Source organism: Procambarus clarkii, unplaced genomic scaffold (genome assembly GCF_040958095.1).
Source record: "Procambarus clarkii isolate CNS0578487 unplaced genomic scaffold, FALCON_Pclarkii_2.0 HiC_scaffold_110, whole genome shotgun sequence".
Lineage (NCBI taxonomy): Eukaryota > Metazoa > Arthropoda > Malacostraca > Decapoda > Cambaridae > Procambarus > Procambarus clarkii.
In genome coordinates, this window is record NW_027189143.1 from 2,073,861 (window position 1) to 2,096,165 (window position 22,305).

General features: G+C 44.2%; 2 long non-coding RNA genes across 2 annotated transcripts in view; one reads left to right on the forward strand and one right to left on the reverse strand.

Annotated features, from left to right (window-relative positions):
- Positions 1–5,086: 5,086 nt before the first annotated feature.
- LOC123747719 (uncharacterized) lies at positions 5,087–6,091 on the forward strand. The gene is made up of 3 exons (XR_011226364.1): positions 5,087–5,263; positions 5,608–5,712; positions 5,868–6,091. It is a non-coding gene; the product is annotated as an uncharacterized lncRNA (long non-coding RNA).
- Positions 6,092–9,164: 3,073 nt separating this feature from the next.
- The window catches only part of LOC123747718 (uncharacterized), a 159,061-nt gene continuing 145,920 nt past the window's right edge, over positions 9,165–22,305 (reverse strand). The window contains exons 3-5 of the long non-coding RNA XR_011226365.1: positions 12,892–13,034; positions 11,223–11,428; positions 9,165–9,779 (exon numbers count right to left, since the gene is read on the reverse strand). This is a non-coding gene — a long non-coding RNA (uncharacterized lncRNA). The remainder of the gene's footprint in view (positions 9,780–11,222; positions 11,429–12,891; positions 13,035–22,305) is intronic.

Consider the following 22,305-nt stretch of genomic DNA (forward strand, 5'->3'; position numbering starts at 1 on the left):
TGACTAGTGCTTAAAGTCAATATGTGGAATGTGATTTAGTACATATGTGATATATTCCCAGTTAACTTTTTTACCAAGGCTCAAACTCTTCCTCACGTACCAATTTACGTCTCACAGTACTCGTCCATCAACGTAGATAGCTGAATAGTCGTGATTGGTTCAATTATAACGAAAATTGTAGTTTTCAGGTCCCACATGGGTTGTGAAATTCACCTACTATTGTCCATGCTCTTATAATATTACAGATCAGCTACATCCTATTGAAGGCTCGTAGTTTTGTTTTGAGAAATATTAGTTGTTCTTAGTAAATTATAATAAGCACAATAAATTATTACATAGAATAAGTGCTTCACCAATCAATATTATATACCATAGTTTGTGCTTTAGAAATCTTTAAAGAATGTTTTGTAGGAACGCTAACAGAAAACGATGTTATGTTGGAATGTATATAGGGTAAACTACTGCAAACAGGATGGTATGGTGTGGATTATTGGAAACTATAGGATTAGTATAGGGTCCACTACCACCTGTTAGGTGGGTTAGGGGTCCAATAACACCCGCAGGATGAGTATGGGGGTCACATCCACCCACAGGAATGGTATGGGGATCACTTCCACCCACAGGAAGGGTATGGGATCCAATACCATCCACTGGATGTGTATTGCGTCCACTACCACCAACAGGATGGGTATGGGCTCACAACCACCCACAGGATAGGTATGGGGTCCAATACCACCCACAGGATGAGTATGGGGTCCACTATAACCCACAGGATGGGTATGGGGCTCCAACCACCCACAGAATAAGTATGGGGTACAATAACACCCACTGGATATGTATGGCATCCATTGCCCCCACAGGATGACTATAGGGTACAGTATCGCCCACAGGATTAGTATATAGGGTTCACTGCCGCCCACAGAGTCGGTATGGGGTCCACCGCCACCCACAGGGTCGGTATGGGGTCCACTACCGCCCACAGGGTCGCTATGAAGTCAACTACCGTCCACAGGGTCGGTAGGGGTCCACTACCGCCCACAGGGTCGGCAGGGGGTCCACTGCCACCCACTGGGTCGGTAGGGGGTCCACTGCCGCCCACAGGATCGATAGGGGGTCCACTGCCGCCCACAGGGTCGATATGGGGGGGGTCCACTACCGCCCACAGGATCGATAGGGGGTCCACTGCCGCCCACAGGGTCGGTAGGGGTCCACTGCCGCCCACACGTTCGGTAGGGGTCCACTGCCGCCCACAGGGTCGGTAGGGGGTCCACTGCCGCCCACAGGATCGATAGGGGGTCCACTGCCGCCCACAGGGTCGATAGGGGGTCCCTTACCGCCCACAGGGTCTCTATGAAGTCAACTACCGCCCATAGTGTTTGTATAGTGTCCACTATCGCCCATAGTGTTATTATGGGGTCCACTACCCCTCATAGGGTCGGTATGGGGGTCCATTACTACCCACAGGGTGTGTCTGGGGTCTATTTTGGCAATACTGCTTTTCCAATCTCATTTGTTGTTCAATGTAAAATATTTGTTGCTCGACTTGCAACAATTTATATATATATATATATATATATAGTATAGTGCCTTTGCAATAATGTACCAATGTGTGTATTTTCATAACTCGTTTTAAATTGTTGAAAAATAAATAACTACATTGTGAATGCAAGTCAATGTTTACATGCTAAATCAGAGTTGCCAGATTCCGCTTAAAATAGCAAATTGTGCTTATTTTCAAAGCTTGAGAATTTAGCTTTAAAGTAGTTAAAAAACTACGAATTTCGCAATTTGCTATGTACTTTAGTGTACTATTTTAAAATAAGGTTGGTTTTTAAGCTGCAAGTCATATGAATCTCAAAAAAAGTATATTATTAACAATCTTATCTCCATAGTTCACTAGTTTCTGTAAATCAGATCTGGTAACTGTAGGCCAAGTACTGGAAGACTCAAGACACAATGTGTTGAAGCTATTCTCTTTGAAGAAGTCATCTCGACAGGATCTTCCAGCTCCAGCTATAAAACTTCACCAAACATGGATCTACCTAGTACATCAAATGGTAAGGAATTACTAAACTGTACAAAGTTTTATGCTAGAACATTTGTTACAGAATTGTCCCTGTCAGGGACAATTCAGTCCCTATTCTATGTGTACTCCATCACATAGTGACGGAGTATGTGGGAATAATTTTGTTGACACTGTCCATTTTGTCAATTCTACAACAGCAGATAATATGAATTCCCAGAGATATTTGTAACTTGAGATACTTGGTTTGGTTTGGTTAAGTTAGGTTAGGTTAGCCTAACCCAGTAAATCCTCCCCGGCTAGAATATAAACCCCGGACAAAGTGCTCGTGAAATGCCAGGCATTTGCAAATATGAGGATGTGGTTGATTATATTATATTCTTTTCTATATCATAGATGTTCAATATATGAAAAATATTTTAGACTTAAAAATGGACCCCTGAGGTACTCAACTTACCACATTTCTTCATATTCATTCCCATTTAGTATGACCTTTTGCTCTCTTTGTTTTAACTATTGTTTTGTGCACTTTACAATTTTTTTCATGAACCTGTAATTTCCTTGCTAGTCTTCCATGTGGTACCTTATTAAAGTCTTTAGCATAATCCATGTATACTACATCCACCGGAAACCCTTTATCTGAGTACCATGTTACCATGTCCCAAAAGTGAGGAGGTTTATAAGGTAGCATCTGTTTTTAAGAAGACCATGGTGTGTCGATTGAATAAGATTGTTCACTGAAAGATGGTAAATGATTCCCTCCCTTAGGATTTTCGCCATGAGCTTGCAGATGTGTTATACCTAGCTGATCGGACATTAGTTTTGTGCTTAACTCTTTCTGCTTTTTTTTTAAATACTGTAAGGGTGAAATTTTCATATTTCAAATCTCGGGGTACTATCCCTTGGTTCAGATATTTTGTGGAAAGTATTTTCAGCAGTATTCATAGTTCTTCTGTCAGTTTATTTTCCTTTATAATTAAGGTTTGTTTTCTTTTGTACCATAGAAAGTACCACAGAAAGGTGTTATAATGTTGTGTTAGCTTTTCTGTACAATTTTTCTTTTTTGTTTGTATAAAAGGCTATGCAATGAATTCAAATATTTACGCTACCAATCAATTTTTCAGATAGATCATCGGATTTTGACAGTATGCTGTACATACCAGATGTTCCAAAAATAACTACAGACAACAATAATGGTACTGTGTTTACTATTTTTATACTTTATATATAGGAAGACAAGTTCAATCAATGAGCATTTTAATATATCATCAAAATTTTCATACATTTCTTTCACTTTGTTACACTTGTAAAAACTTATTCTTAGCTATATTTATATAAATGTTAATACCACTGTTAAATGAACATATTGATTTGTGTCCTTATTAGTTATAGCTTATTTATGTTGACCCAGCACCTTACTAAAGGGATTACCTTAACTTGTGTCACTATCTCTCTAGGGGGCTCCAGGTAGGCAGTATAGGTAATGCCACTAACATGCATATCATTATGGGAAAGTCCATAATTTAACACATAATTATAAGTAGGTAATTTGTAGCAAATTTTAAGATTATTAATAGGTACATTGTAACATAATTTTGCATAAGCATAATTTTCTTTATGCTTATGCTATATTTATATAAATGTTAATACCACTGTTAAATGAACATATTGATTTGTGTCCTTATTAGTTATAGCTTATTTATGTTGACCCAGCACCTTACTAAAGGGATTACCTTAACTTGTGTCACTATCTCTCTAGGGGGCTCCAGGTAGGCAGTATAGGTAATGCCACTAACATGCATATCATTATGGGAAAGTCCATAATTTAACACATAATTATAAGTAGGTAATTTGTAGCAAATTTTAAGATTATTAATAGGTACATTGTAACATAATTTTGCATAAGCATAATTTTCTTGTTTTGTTCTTGTACTTTTCCTTCGAACACTATTATTTTCTCTTCAGAATTTCACCGGAGAATAGCAGTGATGACTAGAGAACATCTTGAACGTGAGTACCAGAAAGCACGTGCTGCAATGATACAAAGAAATGAGTACTTGAAGAGACTCTTAAACGTGGAGGAACCAAACTCAATAAAGGTGACAAACAAGAAACAGAAAAAAGATAACATACAGGATGTATCACACATTAATTCAAAACAAAGACCAGCTGCACCCCAATCTGATGGTAATCTTCTATTATTTTTTTAACAATATTTCTACAGCTGTTATTTGTGTACTTTCCAATAATATTTGTTGCCTATTTTTAAGTGTATGCTAGACAATTATGGAGATTAAATTACTATAACACTGAACAACTTGGTAGCATAAAGTTAGTTATAGTAATATCTTGAGATTTGTCTGAAAATATTAATACTTGTATACAATTTGCAATTATGTACCATGCTTAAATCTTCAAATGTGCCACCCAGACATTCTGCCTGCTATACTTTCACCACCACACATTCAAAATGCGGGCTATTCTACTAGTGGCAGAACGTACACTCAAAGTTATTTGGCAGCTGGTGAAGAAACTTTGGAATCATTTGATGTTGGTATGTCCCAACATCATTTGTTGGTATTTAAATGAGGGTTTATTTAATGGACACACGTCATAAATATTATGTACCAAAATTGTGCTTAATGCCTATGAAATTTTGTTTAACATATTATACTAATCATTCCTTTCACTTACAAATTTTTCTTACTAATTTGTAATCCCATATTTCAAAGTACTTGCTGCAGAACTTGAACAAATTAAAGATTCTCAGCCAAGTGTTTCTGACTGGCAAAAAAGAAGAAAACATGCAGAGATTAATTGGGGAGAAAGCAGGGCAATGCTGTTCGATTGGACATTGTCTGAGTTGGGTGTTCCAGATAAAGGTAAATTAAATATTGCTGTGTTCATTAAGGTTATACTGTATAATAAGCATCATATGCAAATTAATGACACTCTATTAATACATTTAGACTTCAGATTGTTTAAAATGTTAGGTATACAGTATTTAAAATTAGTATAAATAATTACCCCTTTTTTCATCAGGTAAAGTTTGTGTACAATGTACAAATTGTGAGGCAAGCATCAAATGTGAAGACTGTTTTGCATTTTTGTGTCACATTTGTGACCAAATGCAACATTTTCTCATGCCTTTCCACCACAGATTATATTGGAAAAATGGCTTTTATGAGCCATTACACCCGACACAATCTGTGTGCCCTGAAGGAAATATCTTTCACTGGAGTAAGTATACGATACCTGTATAAAATCCGTACTTTGTTCCGAGATTACTTCTACTTCCCAATCCCAGTCTAGAGCTACGATTATCTTGGTATAACAAAATAAAATGAATAAATGTTTCATTTCAGTCATTACAACATTTGGAGAAGTCTTAAAGTTTAAACCTGACACTTGGTTTTATAGATTGATTTAATCGTCTGATTGTTTCTTTTCTGTGAATTTCTCAGTCATTATCTGGAGAATAATGTCAATATTTTGTACAATCAAGAAACAATGAAATATTCAGTCTGAAATTCTTTTCCTTAAAACTCATTTTGTCAAACTGTCTTCCTTTTCTTTGTTACCAGAACCTGTTGTACCAGCCCAACCACCAAATTCTTGCCCCTACTGCACAGATTGCAAGTTTAAAATTTCAAGCTCCAGCAATCTCTGCATCTTCAACACTATAATGGGTAAATAAACTTTAAAATTTACCCTTTTATTTCCATTACCGGATATTCCTGAATCACAATACATTTTGAAATTTTTGTTGCTATAAATGTTAATTTTTACATCACTATTTTAGCAAGTCGCCACACCACTCAATGCACTGTATTTTAAACTACAGGAAGGTATGACCTCTATACTCCAATCTATACATGCCACTGTGGATATGAGCATCAACAACTAGGCAAGACCATGCACAAGTCTGGTTTCTATTCATCATTAGGAAAGAGCAGCACATTCTACAGCACCAGTCTGCTTGAATCATGGCACCATATAAAAATAAATTGTCCCGGAACATCATTTCGGGCATTAGTCACTGCACTGGAATCCTTTGGTGCTTCTCGTGGGCGTGTATGTTTTGATACCGTTATTCTTAATATTTTCAGTTTTATATTTCAATACAAAAATTATCAAAATTTTGTAGTAATGTATATTCATTTATTAATAATTAGTTTTTAATTTTGTTCAAACACAAAATGGAATGTTTTTTTTGTTTATTTATCTTATGTCATAATATGCATTTTAAATGTCACCATCTAAAAAATTCTATTCCTAGATTGGACGCATTAATTATATAACTTCGAAGAGAGTGTTCTTCGAATGGCGATTCCAGCAATATGAGCTGAGAAAAATTAGAGGAGAAGCTGACAATGAGTGTCCTGCTTGTGATAAAACCCCTTTAGCAGTACATATTGATGGCAACAAGAAGCTGTATCGTTACAACAAAGTTGGGAGGTAATAAAATGTGCTTTACAGATACTTAATGTATAGTATTCTTTTGTTCTCTACACACACTATATTATAATGAATTATATTGTCTTCAAATTAATGTTCTTATAAATAAAGTATGCACATATAAATATACATTGTCATATGACATATTTTTTAACTGAGTATGTCTTTATAGTTTGCCTTTCAATTGCATCCATATCATCATTTTATTTATCTAACACCATGTAAATTTTTGTTTTATGTAAAATTTAGCAGTGCATCAGAATTCTTCATATAAAACATTTTTTGATACCCCATTACCCATTGTTTAATATTATAGTGGTTACAGACAATAAATAATTATTTCTGAATTATCATTGCAGAGGTATCAGAAACCCCTATTATTCTGATAGTATCTTCAGCAAAGATGAAGATGTTCAAGCTCATGTTGGCACTATTCAGAGCTTGAAAACTAAGGTGAGTTTTATTATATATTGAGAAACCTTCAATTTTACCTAATAACTGTTTGGCGACTATAACATATGGTGGCCATTTTTGTATTTTTTCATTATAGTTTATATACATTGAATAAGGAAATATAACCCATAGAAATTCTTATGTGCAACAACAATGCCTATCGCGCAAAATAATCTCTACCTTCTACCCGTCCTACATAATTATAATCATGCTCACCAACTGGTTATTTAGTTACTATAAATATTTTTGTTTAACAGAGTAAGCACACGTGTGGAGTGTCTACATGGAAAGCTGCTCAAAATAAGCCTCTTTCATTCCAAAGTTTGGATGAAACAGGAATCAGCATGGCCTCCTGTCGACATGGTATTATCCTCCACACCTTGAATATGTATCAAGGAGAGCTGTACAGTTATGCCCACTATTTGCAAATTATGTATTTCAAATACGTAAAGTTTATTTGTCAAGACATAATTTGCAAATATTGGCCATGGGCCTTAACTGTGGCTCAGAAACAATCACATTTTCACATTGGTCAAGCAAAGCCATTTTTAGGAGTCCTACATGCAAAAGGACATGCTTGGTATTGTCAGGTAAATAAAAATATAACATTACATTTATGTATACTAATGTATACATTTATGTATACTAATTAAATTTAATGTAATGTATACATTACATTAAATATAATAAGTACAGTTTGTGTAAAAAAATTTAAGATTTCTGACTGTTTAAGATTAATGATATACGTATCATTTAATATAGTAGGAGGCTTTTAATTTTTGTACAATAATTTGAATTTTTTTTTACTGTATACTTTTATGTTAAAGGTATTGTATGGAGGGCGGTGGCAAGAAGGAAGTGGCATGACTTTAGGGGAAGAGGCAGAGCAAGTGTTTGCATACCTCTCACGATACAACTCTACAACTAAAAACATGCTGAAAGCTGGTATTTGTTTATATGGTTCATCTGATCAAGTTTTTTATTATTTTACCTGCCCTGTAATCAGTATAATGCGATTTGTATTCAGTATTCAATAAGTATCAACTCCCTCAAATAATCAATAAAAGAATGAAAACATATTGGTCAAACTTGAGTTGGTCGTGGTGAGTAAAGGTATGTTATGAAACTGTTATTAATCTATGCTCTTCAAGATGTTCATTGCTATAAATATTTTTCTCAGAAAGAACAGAAGAACTCACAGAGGGTGCAGTCTTTTGGAACCATCGAAAAATTGATGGACTGGCTCGTGCATTAGTTACTCGACTCAGAAAGGTACTAAAAATAATATATATTTATTTTATTTATTTGTATTTATTTTGAAACTTATTATAATGCATTTATATGTGAAAGGTATTATAATGCATTTATAGGTTAGTTATGTGTTCAGATCATGTACTACATATATTTTCCATTATACGTACTCTTGGAATATCAAAACTGTATTTATTTCTGGTGTGGTGCTCATGGGTTCTGTTACAACCTTCAATGAAGCTTTTGAGCTTATATGTATGTATTTGTAATGTATGTATGTAAACAATGTATTTATTATCATTTATCAATTCTGATAGAAATTACCTACTTAAAATTATCTGTTAGATTAAGGACCTGCCTGAAACGCTGCGCATACTAGTGGCTTTACAAGATTGTAAATACTGTACTATTCAATGTATTCTCACAACCCCAATGTACCTACTTGTATATATATAAATAAAATAAAATAAAATATTGTGATGGGTCAGTAGCTAGGGATGGGAAGGCAGGATGCAGTATGCCAAACTGAATTCGTGCGCCCCTTGAGGGACTTGAAGTAGAGGGATAGGGATCACAGGATAAGTATGGGTTGCACAAACTACTGGTAACAGGATGAGTATGGGTTGCACAATTAATTACTACAAAGTGGTTGAGTATGGGGTGCACGTAAATGAAGACTCCCAAGAAGCAAATCAGAGATCAGCCCAAGCTTCATCTTGAGGCAAAGCTCAATGCCTTAAGCCATATTGATGCTCTGTCCACAGAGCATTCTCTCTCTCAAATCATAATAGTACACTAATGGTTCCCTACACCACCCCTCAGGTGCAGCTGCAGCAGGCTTGGGTGACATGATGACTATGGGGTGCACAATAAACTAACACTCACAGAATGAGTATGGGCTGCACAATAAGCTACCTCTCACAAGATTAGTAATAAAGAAACATTAATTTTTTGGGTAGGGTGACTGAAACTCATCCTGGGGTAAAAATGTTTATTTAAATTTATTATAGTTAAATGAATTTAGTAAATTATTCCATATATTGTATTATAAGTGAATTGACACTAAACTATAAATGATACTAATAAGGTTTTAAAAATGAAAAACAGTAAAAATCCTTCATGTAAGATATGGAAGTTGAAAAGTAAATTAACTGTAAACTAAATTATAAACTGTAGACATAATATAAAGTATTATAAGTAAAATACCTATAAACTACCAAATAATAAGGTGTAAGGAACCATTTCTATTGTTTGTCCTTTTTTACCTGTTTCCTCAGGTATTTTAAAATTCCCATTCCGTTGTTACTACACTGTTTTCCTGGTGTAGTTCCCTGTGGTTCAAATTTTACTACTTGTACTTCTTGCTGTTTCTGAATGATTGCTAATGGTAGCCCTTGTTGCACCTGCGGAACTTTTTGTAAATGTTCCACCTGCGGAACTTTTTGTACTTGTTGAATTTCTTGCACCTGCGGTACTTTTTGGACTTTATGCACCTGCTGCACTTGTAGCTCGTCAGGATTTTTTTCCAAGGCATTATCGCTATCACCTTCTGATCCTAATGTAAGTTTATCTGCATCAAGCTTCCTTGTGCGTGCTGGAAAAAAAATAAAAATAAAAAATAAAAAAATTTGAAATGGAAGATCCTGTGTAACAAATTTAATCAGTTACTATGATCGAGCCGCAGAAATTTTACAGGAAAGATATGGTTGGGTTGACTGCATCTATCTGGACCTAAAAGAGGCATTCAACAGAATTCCACATAAGAGTTTGTTCTGGAAACTGGAACATATTGGAGGGGTGACAGGTAAGCTTCTAACATGGATTAAAAAATTTCAAACTGATAGAAAAATGAGGGCAGTAATCAGAGGCAATGTATTGGACTGGAGAAATGTCACGAGTGGAGTACCACAGGGTTTAGTTCTGGCATTCATGGATAAATAATAAATAAATTGTTCATGATTTTTTTAGACAAAAGCTAGAATATTCAGCAGTTGTATGGTGCCCATATCTTAAGAAGTACATGTACAAACTTGAAATGATACAAAGATGTCATGGGTGTCATAGGGGCCCCAGCACACTGGTTTGCTAAAGGGCCCTTAATGCTGTCGAGACCTTATGGGCCCTTGGACCCATTACGTTAAGACATAGTGCTGTATTGGGCCACACACTTTTTGCCATATACATCAATGACAGAGATGATTGAATTGAAATTATATATATATATATATATATATATATATATATATATATATATATATATATATATATATATATATATATATATATATATATATATATATATATATATATATATATATATATATATATATATATATATATATCTTTGATATCCCCAGAGTCAAAGTTATTCTGTGTAAATACTCTATGCAAATAAAGGGACCTTGTCTATGGAACTCACTCGCTAACAAATTTAAAAACTGTCCGACTTCTGCCATTTTAAAAAATAAAACCAAAAAGTACCTAAATTTTTTCTTGATAGTTTCCTAACTAGTGTATTAAACTCGCACTGTATCTTATGAAATCCAATGCCAGAATATATGTGCCTAAACCATACAACTTTTCCATTGTAATCATTGCTATCACCTTATATCATGATTGTTATATTGAATGCATATCTTACTATATTATACCTTGAAATATTCCTCAAATTATGCTACAATTTATATGTTGATAACCCTCAAATTTTACTTTAATGTACATAGTAATCTTTGTGATACTTTCTTACAATGTACCAGCCAATTTTTTTCCATTTAAGCTTTAAATTGCCTATTTAAAATTATCTGTTAGATTAAGGACCTGCCCAAAACACTATGTGTGCTAGTGGCTTTACAAGAATGTAAAAACATCAATGCTATGTACTCTCATAATCCCAGTGTGCTAACTTGTATATAAATAAATAAACAAATAGTATGTAAGTACTGTACAGCATTATTCATGTTGATTCTATACCTTATCAAGCAAGTTCAGCATAAGAAGAATACAAATGAATACAACAGATGTAGACAAACTTCAATACCTGATTTTCAATCCTTCGTAGAACCCGGCTTGCTGTATTTCGTTCTAAAGCCTTCTTGCCTTTAAGTAGAAAACGGGCTTCCTCTTCTTTCTTCATTAATTCTCTACTGTTTCGGAAGTCACACTGGCAGAACTTGCAAACATTGCTTCGGACATGCACACATTGTTTGCAGTTTGTGCATCTCCTCAAGAATTTTCCCTGAAGACCTGAAGGAAATAGTTTCTAATAAAATACTTATATTCAAATGACCTATGCTGCAAAAATTATAAGTTAAATTGTTGTTAAAATGTACTACAGTAATTAAATATATTATTTAAATTATGAAATAATCTACATTAACACTAATGAGAGCAATGTTAAAAATTTTAGGACTGCATCTGGAAATAACTTTAATTTTGGATGTGATTAACCATGCTGTAACTCGTATAACAAAACTGAGAGGAGTTGAATCCAACAGCCTGATTGACCAGGCTGTTAATTTCAAGCGAATACTATATTATTGGAAGAAAAAAAAATTATATATATATATATATATATGTATATATATATATATATATATATATATATATATATATATATATATATATATATATATATATATATATATATATATATATATATATATATATATATATATATATATAATCAATATTGTAACTTTTTGTGTAATGACGTTTTCAAATAAAGTTAGATAAATATACACACATACCAAAAGAATAAGGGTGGTAGGAGAAGAAAATATGAAAGTGTTCAGTGAGGATCCACAAGGTCTTCTCTGAGTACTCTTTATTTTCTTCTCCGAGGCTATGGGTCCCTACACTTGCACCAGAGGTGGTACCCCTCATATATATATATATATATATATATATATATATATATATATATATATATGTTAAAATATATATTTATATATCTCATATATATATATATATATATATATATATATATATATATATATATATATATATATATATATATATATATATATATATATATATATGACAGTGTCAGATTCACCACCACCATCAAACACCACCAGCACCATACACCACCAGCATCATACACCAACAGCACCATACACCACCAGCATCATACACCACCAGCATCATACACCACCAGCATCATACACCATCAGCATCATACATCACCAGCATCATACACCATCAGCATAATACACCACCAGCATCATACACCATACACCACCAGCACCATACACCACCAGCACCATACACCACCAGCATCATACACCACCAGCACCATACACCACCAGCATCATACACCACCAGCACCATACACCACCAGCATCATACACCATCAGCATCATACACCATCAGCATCATACACCATCAGCATCATACTCCACCAGAATCATACACCACCAGCATCATACACCACCAGCACCATACACCAGCATCATACACCATCAGCATCATACACCATCAGCATCATACACCATCAGCATCATACACCATCAGCATCATACACCATCAGCATCATACTCCACCAGCACCATACACCACCAGCACCATACACCACCACCATGTCAAATGGACAGTGTTAACAAAATTATTCCCACATACTCCGTCACTATGTGATGGAGTACACATAGAACAGGGGACTGTAACAAATGTTCTAGCATAAAACTTTGTACAGTTTAGTAATTCCTTACCATTTGATGTACTAGGTAGATCCATGTTTGGTGAAGTTTTATAGCTGGAGCTGGAAGATCCTGTCGAGATGACTTCTTCAAAGAGAATAGCTTCAACACATTGTGTCTTGAGTCTTCCAGTACTTGGCCTACAGTTACCAGATCTGATTTACAGAAACTAGTGAACTATGGAGATAAGATTGTTAATAATATACTTTTTTTGAGATTCATATGACTTGCAGCTTAAAAACCAACCTTATTTTAAAATAGTACACTAAAGTACATAGCAAATTGCGAAATTCGTAGTTTTTTAACTACTTTAAAGCTAAATTCTCAAGCTTTGAAAATAAGCACAATTTGCTATTTTAAGCGGAATCTGGCAACTCTGATTTAGCATGTAAACATTGACTTGCATTCACAATGTAGTTATTTATTTTTCAACAATTTAAAACGAGTTATGAAAATACACACATTGGTACATTATTGCAAAGGCACTATACTATATATATATATATATAAATTGTTGCAAGTCGAGCAACAAATATTTTACATTGAACAACAAATGAGATTGGAAAAGCAGTATTGCCAAAATAGACCCCAGACACACCCTGTGGGTAGTAATGGACCCCCATACCGACCCTATGAGGGGTAGTGGACCCCATAATAACACTATGGGCGATAGTGGACACTATACAAACACTATGGGCGGTAGTTGACTTCATAGAGACCCTGTGGGCGGTAAGGGACCCCCTATCGACCCTGTGGGCGGCAGTGGACCCCCTATCGATCCTGTGGGCGGCAGTGGACCCCCTACCGACCCTGTGGGCGGCAGTGGACCCCTACCGAACGTGTGGGCGGCAGTGGACCCCCTACCGACCCTGTGGGCGGCAGTGGACCCCCTATCGATCCTGTGGGCGGTAGTGGACCCCCCCCATATCGACCCTGTGGGCGGCAGTGGACCCCCTATCGATCCTGTGGGCGGCAGTGGACCCCCTACCGACCCAGTGGGTGGCAGTGGACCCCCTGCCGACCCTGTGGGCGGTAGTGGACCCCTACCGACCCTGTGGACGGTAGTTGACTTCATAGCGACCCTGTGGGCGGTAGTGGACCCCATACCGACCCTGTGGGTGGCGGTGGACCCCATACCGACTCTGTGGGCGGCAGTGAACCCTATATACTAATCCTGTGGGCGATACTGTACCCTATAGTCATCCTGTGGGGGCAATGGATGCCATACATATCCAGTGGGTGTTATTGTACCCCATACTTATTCTGTGGGTGGTTGGAGCCCCATACCCATCCTGTGGGTTATAGTGGACCCCATACTCATCCTGTGGGTGGTATTGGACCCCATACCTATCCTGTGGGTGGTTGTGAGCCCATACCCATCCTGTCGGTGGTAGTGGACGCAATACACATCCAGTGGATGGTATTGGATCCCATACCCTTCCTGTGGGTGGAAGTGATCCCCATACCATTCCTGTGGGTGGATGTGACCCCCATACTCATCCTGCGGGTGTTATTGGACCCCTTACCCACCTAACAGGTGGTAGTGGACCCTATACTAATCCTATAGTTTCCAATAATCCACACCATACCATCCTGTTTGCAGTAGTTTACCCTATATACATTCCAACATAACATCGTTTTCTGTTAGCGTTCCTACAAAACATTCTTTAAAGATTTCTAAAGCACAAACTATGGTATATAATATTGATTGGTGAAGCACTTATTCTATGTAATAATTTATTGTGCTTATTATAATTTACTAAGAACAACTAATATTTCTCAAAACAAAACTACGAGCCTTCAATAGGATGTAGCTGATCTGTAATATTATAAGAGCATGGACAATAGTAGGTGAATTTCACAACCCATGTGGGACCTGAAAACTACAATTTTCGTTATAATTGAACCAATCACGACTATTCAGCTATCTACGTTGATGGACGAGTACTGTGAGACGTAAATTGGTACGTGAGGAAGAGTTTGAGCCTTGGTAAAAAAGTTAACGGAATATATCACATATGTACTAAATCACATTCCACATATTGACTTTAAGCACTAGTCATATATGTACTGTCTTGTGTGAGAACGGGTTGTGCCAGGTGTCCTTCTGGCTTGTTGACAGGTGTCCTTCTGGCTTGTTGCCAGGTGTCCTTCTGGCTTGTTGCCAGGCGTCCATCTGGCATGTTGCCAGGCGTCCTTCTGGCTTGTTGCCAGGTGTCCTTCTGGCTTGTTGCCAGGTGTCCCTCTGGCTTGTTGCCAGGTGTCCTTCTGGCTTGTTGCCAGGCGTCCTTCTGGCTTGTTGCCAGGCGTCCCTTTGGCGTGTGACCAGGTGTCCTTCTGGCTTGTTGCCAGGCGTCCCTTTGGCTTGTGACCAGGTGTCTTTCTGGCTTGTTTCCAGGCGTCCCACTGGCTTGTTGCCAGGCGTCCTTCTGGCTTGTTGCCAGGCGTCCCTCTGGCTTCTTGTCAGGCGTCCTTCTGACTTGTTGCCAGGCGTCCCTCTGGCTTGTTGCCAGGCGTCCTTCTGGCTTGTTGCCAGGCGTCCTTCTGGCTTGTTGCCAGGTGTCCTTCTGGCTTGTTGCCAGGCGTCTTTCTGGCGTGTTGCCAGGTGTCCTTCTGGCTTGTTGCCAGGCGTCCTTCTGGCTTGTTGCCAGGTGTCCCACTGGCTTGTTGCCAGGCGTCCTTCTGGCTTGTTGCCAGGTGCCCTACTGGCTTGTTGCGAGGCGTCCCTCTGGCTTGTGGCCAGGTGTCCTTCTGGCTTGTTGCCAGGCGTCCTTCTTTCTTGTTGCCAGGCGTTCCTCTGGCTTGTTGCCAGGTGTCCTTCTGGCTTGTTGCCCAGCGTCCTTCTTTCTTGTTTCCAGGCGTCCCTCTGGTTTGTTGCCAGGCGTCCTTCTGACTTGTTGCCAGGCGTCCTTCTGGCTTGTTGCCAGGCGTCCTTCTGGCTTGTTGCCAGGGGTCTTTCTGGCTTGTTGCCAGGCGTCCCTCTGGCTTGTTGCCAGGCGTCCTTCTGGCTTGTTGCCAGGCGTCCTTCTGGCTTGTTGCCAGGCGTCCTTCTGGCTTGTTGCCAGGCGTCCTTCTGGCTTGTTGCCAGGCGTCCTTCTGGCTTGTTGCCAGGTGCCCTGCTGGCTTGTTGCTAGGCGTCCCTCTGGCTTGTTGTCAGGTGTCCTTCTGGCTTGTTGCCAGGCGTCCTTCTGACTTGTTGCCAGGCGTCCTTCTGGCTTGTTGCCAGGCGTCCTTCTGGCTTGTTGCCAGGGGTCCTTCTGGCTTGTTACCAGGCGTCCCTCTGGCTTGTTGCCAGGCGTCCTTCTGGCTTGTTGCCAGGCGTCCTTCTGGCTTGTTTCCAGGCGTCCTTCTGGCTTGTTGCCAGGCGTCCTTCTGGCTTGTTGCCAGGCGTCCTTCTGGATTGTTGCCAGGCGTCCTTCTTTCTTGTTGCCAGGCGTCCCTCTGGCTTGTTGCCAGGTGTTATTCTGGCTTGTTACCAGGCGTCCTTCTGGCTTGTTGCCAGGTGCCCTGCTGGCTTGTTGCCAGGCGTCCCTCTGGCTTGTTGCCAGGCGTCCTTCTGGCTTGTTGCCAGGCGACCTGCTGGCTTGTTGCCAGGCGTCCCTCTGGCCTGTTGCCAGGCGTCCCTCTGGCTTGTTGCCAGGCGTCCTTCTGGCTTGTTGTCAGGCGTCCTGCTGGCTTGTTGCCAGGCGTCCTTCTGGTTTGTTCCCAGGCGTCCTGCTGGCTTGTTGCCAGGCGTCCCTCTGGCTTGTTGCCAGGTGTCCTTCTGGCTTGTTGCCAGAAGGCGTCCTTCTTTCTTGTTGCCAGTCGTCCCTCTGGCTTGTTGCCAGGCGTCCTTCTGACTTGTTGCCAGGCGTCCTTCTGGCTTGTTGCCAGGCGTCCTTCTGGCTTGTTGCCAGGGGTCCTTCTGGCTTGTTGCCAGGCGTCCTCTCTGGCTTGTTGCCAGGGCGTCCTTCTGGCTTAGTTGCCAGGCGTCCTTCTGGCTTGTGTCCAGGCGTCCTTCTGGCTTGTTGCCAGGCGTCCTTCTGACTTGTTGCCAGGCGTCCTTCTGGCTTGTTGCCAGGCGTCCTTCTTTCTTGTTGCCAGGCGTCCCTCTGGCTTGTTGCCATTTAGTCCTTCTGGCTGGTTGCCAGGCGTCCTTCTGGCTTGTTGCCAGGTGCCCTGCTGGCTTGTTGCCAGGCGTCCCTCTGGCTTGTTGCCAGGCGTCCTTCTGGCTTGTTGCCAGGCGTCCTGCTGGCTTGTTGCCAGGCGTCCCTCTGGCCTGTTGCCAGGCGTCCCTCTGGCTTGTTGCCATGCAGGCGTCCTTCTGGCTTGTTGCCAGGCGTCCTGCTGGCTTGTTGCCAGGCGTCCTACTGGCTTGTTCCCAGGCGTCCTGCTGGCTTGTTGCCAGGCGTCCCTCTGGCTTGTTGCCAGGCGTCCTTCTGACTTGTTGCCAGGCGTCCCTCTGGCTTGTTGCCAGGCGTCCTTCTGACTTGTTGCCAGGCGTCCCTCTGGCTTGTTGCCAGGCGTCCTTCTGGCTTGTTGCCAGGCGTCCCTCTGGCTTGTTGCCAGGCGTCCTTCTGACCTTGTTGCCAGGCGTCCCTTCTGGCTTGTTGCCAGGCGTCCTTCTGGCTTGTTGCCAGGCGTCCTTCTGGCTTGTTGCCAGGCGTCCTTCTGGCTTGTTGCCAGGCGCCCTTCTGGCTTGTTGCCAGGCGTCCTTCTGGCTTGTTGCCAGGCGTCCCTCTGGCTTGTTGCCAGGCGTCCTTCTGGCTTGTTGCCAGGCGTCCTTCTGGCTTGTTGCCAGGCGTCCTTCTGGCTTGTTGCCAGGTGCCCTGCTGGCTTGTTGCCAGGCGTCCCTCTGGCTTGTTGCCAGGTGTCCTTCTGGCTTGTTGCCAGGCGTCCTTCTTTCTTGTTGCCAGGCGTCCCTCTGGCTTGTTGCCAGGCGTCCTTCTTGCTTGTTGCCAGGCGTCCTTCTGGCTTGTTGCCAGGCGTCCTTCTGGCTTGTTGCCAGGGGTCCTTCTGGCTTGTTGCCAGGCGTCCCTCTGGCTTGTTGCCAGGCGTCCTTCTGGCTTGTTGCCAGGTGCCCTGCTGGCTTGTTGCCAGGCGTCCCTCTGGCTTGTTGCCAGGCGTCCTTCTGACTTGTTGCCAGGCGTCCTTCTGGCCTTGTTGCCAGGCGTCCTTCTGGCTTGTTGCCAGGGGTCCTTCTGTCTTGTTGCCAGGCGTCCCTCTGGCTTGTTGCCAGGCGTCCTTCTGGCTTGTTGCCAGGCGTCCTTCTGGCTTGTTGCCAGGCGTCCTGCTGGCTTGTTGCCAGGCGTTTCTCTGGCCTGTTGCCAGGCGTCCCTCTGGCTTGTTGCCAGGCGTCCTTCTTTCTTGTTGCCAGGGGTCCTTCTAGCTTGTTGCCAGGCGTCCCTCTGGCTTGTTGCCAGGCGTCCTTCTGGCTTGTTGCCAGGTGCCTTGCTGGCTTGTTGCCAGGCGTCCCTCTGGCTTGTTGCCAGGTGTCCTTCTGGCTTGTTGCCAGGCGTCCTTCTTTCTTGTTGCCAGGCGTCCCTCTGGCTTGTTGCCAGGCGTCCTTCTGACTTGTTGCCAGGCGTCCTTCTGGCTTGTTGCCAGGCGTCCTTCTGGCTTGTTGCCAGGGGTCCTTCTGGCTTGTTGCCAGGCGTCCCTTCTGGCTTGTTGCCAGGCGTCCTTCTGGCTTGTTGCCAGGCGTCCTTCTGGCTTGTTGCCAGGCGTCCTTCTGGCTTGTTGCCAGGCGTCCTGCTGGCTTGTTGCCAGGCGTTCCTCTGGCTTGTTGCCAGGCGTCCCTCTGGCTTGTTGCCAGGCGTCCTTCTGACTTGTTGCCAGGCGTCCTTCTGGCTTGTTGCCAGGCGTCCTTCTGGCTTGTTGCCAGGGGTCCTTCTGGCTTGTTGCCAGGCGTCCCTTCTGGCTTGTTGCCAGGCGTCCTTCTGGCTTGTTGCCAGGCGTCCTTCTGGCTTGTTGCCAGGCGTCCTTCTGGCTTGTTGCCAGGCGTCCTGCTGGCTTGTTGCCAGGCGTCCTCTGGCCTTGTTGCCAGGCGTCCCTCTGGCTTGTTGCCAGGCGTCCTTCTGGCTTGTTGCCAGGCGTCCTTCTGGCTTGTTGCCAGGCGTCCTTCTGGCTTGTTGCCAGGCGTCCTTCTGGCTTGTTGCCAGGCGTCCTTCTGGCTTGTTGCCAGGCGTCCCTCTGGCTTGTTGCCAGGCGTCCTTCTGGCTTGTTGCCAGGCGTCCTTCTGGCTTGTTGCCAGGCGTCCTGCTGGCTTGTTGCCAGGCGTCCCTCTGGCTTGTTGCCAGGCGTCCCTCTGGCTTGTTGCCAGGCGTCCTTCTGGCTTGTTGCCAGGCGTCCTGCTGGCTTGTTGCCAGGCGTCCTTCTGGCTTGTTGCCAGGCGTCCTGCTGGCTTGTTGCCAGGCGTCCCTCTGGCTTGTTGCCAGGTGTCCTTCTGGCTTGTTGCCAGCAGGCGTCCTTCTTTCTTGTTGCCAGGCGTCCCTCTGGCTTGTTGCCAGGCGTCCTTCTGACTTGTTGCCAGGCGTCCTTCTGGCTTGTTGCCAGGCGTCCTTCTGGCTTGTTGCCAGGGGTCCTTCTGGCTTGTTGCCAGGCGTCCCTCTGGCTTGTTGCCAGGCGTCCTTCTGGCTTGTTGCCAGGCGTCCTTCTGGCTTGTTGCCAGGCGTCCTTCTGGCTTGTTGCCAGGCGTCCTTCTGACTTGTTGCCAGGCGTCCTTCTGGCTTGTTGCCAGGCGTCCTTCTTTCTTGTTGCCAGGCGTCCCTCTGGCTTGTTGCCAGGTGTCCTTCTGGCTGGTTGCCAGGCGTCCTTCTGGCTTGTTGCCAGGTGCCCTGCTGGCTTGTTGCCAGGCGTCCCTCTGGCTTGTTGCCAGGCGTCCTTCTGGCTTGTTGCCAGGCGTCCTGCTGGCTTGTTGCCAGGCGTCCCTCTGGCCTGTTGCCAGGACGTCCCTCTGGCTTGTTGCCAGGCGTCCTTCTGGCTTGTTGCCAGGCGTCCTGCTGGCTTGTTGCCAGGCGTCCTACTGGCTTGTTCCCAGGCGTCCTGCTGGCTTGTTGCAAGGCGTCCCTCTGGCTTGTTGCCATGGCGTCCTTCTGACTTGTTGCCAGGCGTCCCTCTGGCTTGTTGCCAGGCGTCCTTCTGACTTGTTGCCAGGCGTCCCTCTGGCTTGTTGCCAGGCGTCCTTCTGGCTTGTTGCCAGGCGACCCTCTGGCTTGTTGCCAGGCGTCCTTCTGACTTGTTGCCAGGCGTCCCTCTGGCTTGTTGCCAGGCGTCCTTCTGGCTTGTTGCCAGGCGTCCTTCTGGCTTGTTGCCAGGCGTCCTTCTGGCTTGTTGCCAGGCGCCCTTCTGGCTTGTTGCCAGGCGTCCTTCTGGCTTGTTGCCAGGCGTCCCTCTGGCTTGTTGCCAGGCGTCCTTCTGGCTTGTTGCCAGGCGTCCTTCTGGCTTGTTGCCAGGCGTCCTGCTGGCTTGTTGCCAGGCGTTCCTCTGGCCTGTTGCCAGGCGTCCCTCTGGCTTGTTGCCAGGCGTCCTTCTTTCTTGTTGCCAGGCGTCCTTCTGGCTTGTTGCCAGGCGTCCTTCTGGCTTGTTACCAGGGGTCCTTCTGGCTTGTTGCCAGGCGTCCCTCTGGCTTGTTGCCAGGCGTCCTTCTGGCTTGTTGCCAGGTGCCTTGCTGGCTTGTTGCCAGGCGTCCCTCTGGCTTGTTGCCTGGTGTCCTTCTGGCTTGTTGCCAGGCGTCCTTCTTTCTTGTTGCCAGGCGTCCCTCTGGCTTGTTGCCAGGCGTCCTTCTGACTTGTTGCCAGGCGTCCTTCTGGCTTGTTGCCAGGCGTCCTTCTGGCTTGTTGCCAGGGGTCCTTCTGGCTTGTTGCCAGGCGTCCCTCTGGCTTGTTGCCAGGCGTCCTTCTGGCTTGTTGCCAGGCGTCCTTCTGGCTTGTTGCCAGGCGTCCTTCTGGCTTGTTGCCAGGCGTCCCTTCTGGCTTGTTGCCAGGCGTCCTTCTGGCTTGTTGCCAGGCGTCCCTTCTGGCTTGTTGCCAGGCGTCCTTCTGACTTGTTGCCAGGCGTCCCTCTGGCTTGTTGCCAGGCGTCCTTCTGGCTTGTTGCCAGGCGTCCTTCTGGCTTGTTGCCAGGCGTCCTTCTGGCTTGTTGCCAGGCGTCCTTCTGGCTTGTTGCCAGGCGTCCCTCTGGCTTGTTGCCAGGCGTCCTTCTGGCTTGTTGCCAGGCGTCCCTTCTGGCTTGTTGCCAGGCGTCCTTCTGGCTTGTTGCCAGGCGTCCTTCTGGCTTGTTGCCAGGCGTCCTTCTGGCTTGTTGCCAGGTGCCCTGCTGGCTTGTTGCCAGGCGTCCCTCTGGCTTGTTGCCAGGTGTCCTTCTGGCTTGTTGCCAGGCGTCCTTCTTTCTTGTTGCCAGGCGTCCCTCTGGCTTGTTGCCAGGCGTCCTTCTTTCTTGTTGCCAGGCGTCCTTCTGGCTTGTTGCCAGGCGTCCTTCTGGCTTGTTGCCAGGGGTCCTTCTAGCTTGTTGCCAGGCGTCCCTCTGGCTTGTTGCCAGACGTCCTTCTGGCTTGTTGCCAGGTGCCCTGCTGGCTTGTTGCCAGGCGTCCCTCTGGCTTGTTGCCAGGTGTCCTTCTGGCTTGTTGCCAGGCGTCCTTCTTTCTTGTGGCCAGGCGTCCCTCTGGCTTGTTGCCAAGCGTCCTTCTGACTTGTTGCCAGGCGTCCTTCTGCCTTGTTGCCAGGCGTCCTTCTGGTTTGTTGCCAGGGGTCCTTCTGTCTTGTTGCCAGGCGTCCCTCTGGCTTGTTGCCAGGCGTCCTTCTGGCTTGTTGCCAGGCGTCCTTCTGGCTTGTTGCCAGGCGTCCTGCTGGCTTGTTGCCAGGCGTTCCTCTGGCCTGTTGCCAGGCGTCCCTCTGGCTTGTTGCCAGGCGTCCTCCTGGCTTGTTGCCAGGCGTCCTTCTTTCTTGTTGCCAGGCGTCCCTCTGGCTTGTTGCCAGGCGTCTTTCTGACTTGTTGCCAGTCGTCCTTCTGGCTTGTTTCCAGGCGTCCTTCTGGCTTGTTGCCAGGGGTCCTTCTGGCTTGTTGCCAGGCGTCCCTTCGGCTTGTTGCCTGGCGTCCTTCTGGCTTGTTGCCAGGCGTCCTTCTGGCTTGTTGCCAGGCGTCCTTCTGGCTTGTTGCCAGGCGTCCTGCTGGCTTGTTGCCAGGCGTTCCTCTGGCCTGTTGCCAGGCATCCCTCTGGCTTGTTGCCAGGCGTCCTTCTGGCTTGTTGCCAGGCGTCCTGCTGGCTTGTTGCCAGGCGTCCTTCTGGCTTGTTGCCAGGCGTCCTTCTGGCTTGTTGCCAGGCGTCCTTCTGGCGTGTTGCCAGGCGCCCTTCTGGCTTGTTGCCAGGCGTCCTCCTGGCTTGTTGCCAGGCGTCCTACTGGCTTGTTCCCAGGCGTCCTGCTGGCTTGTTGCCAGGCGTCCCTCTGG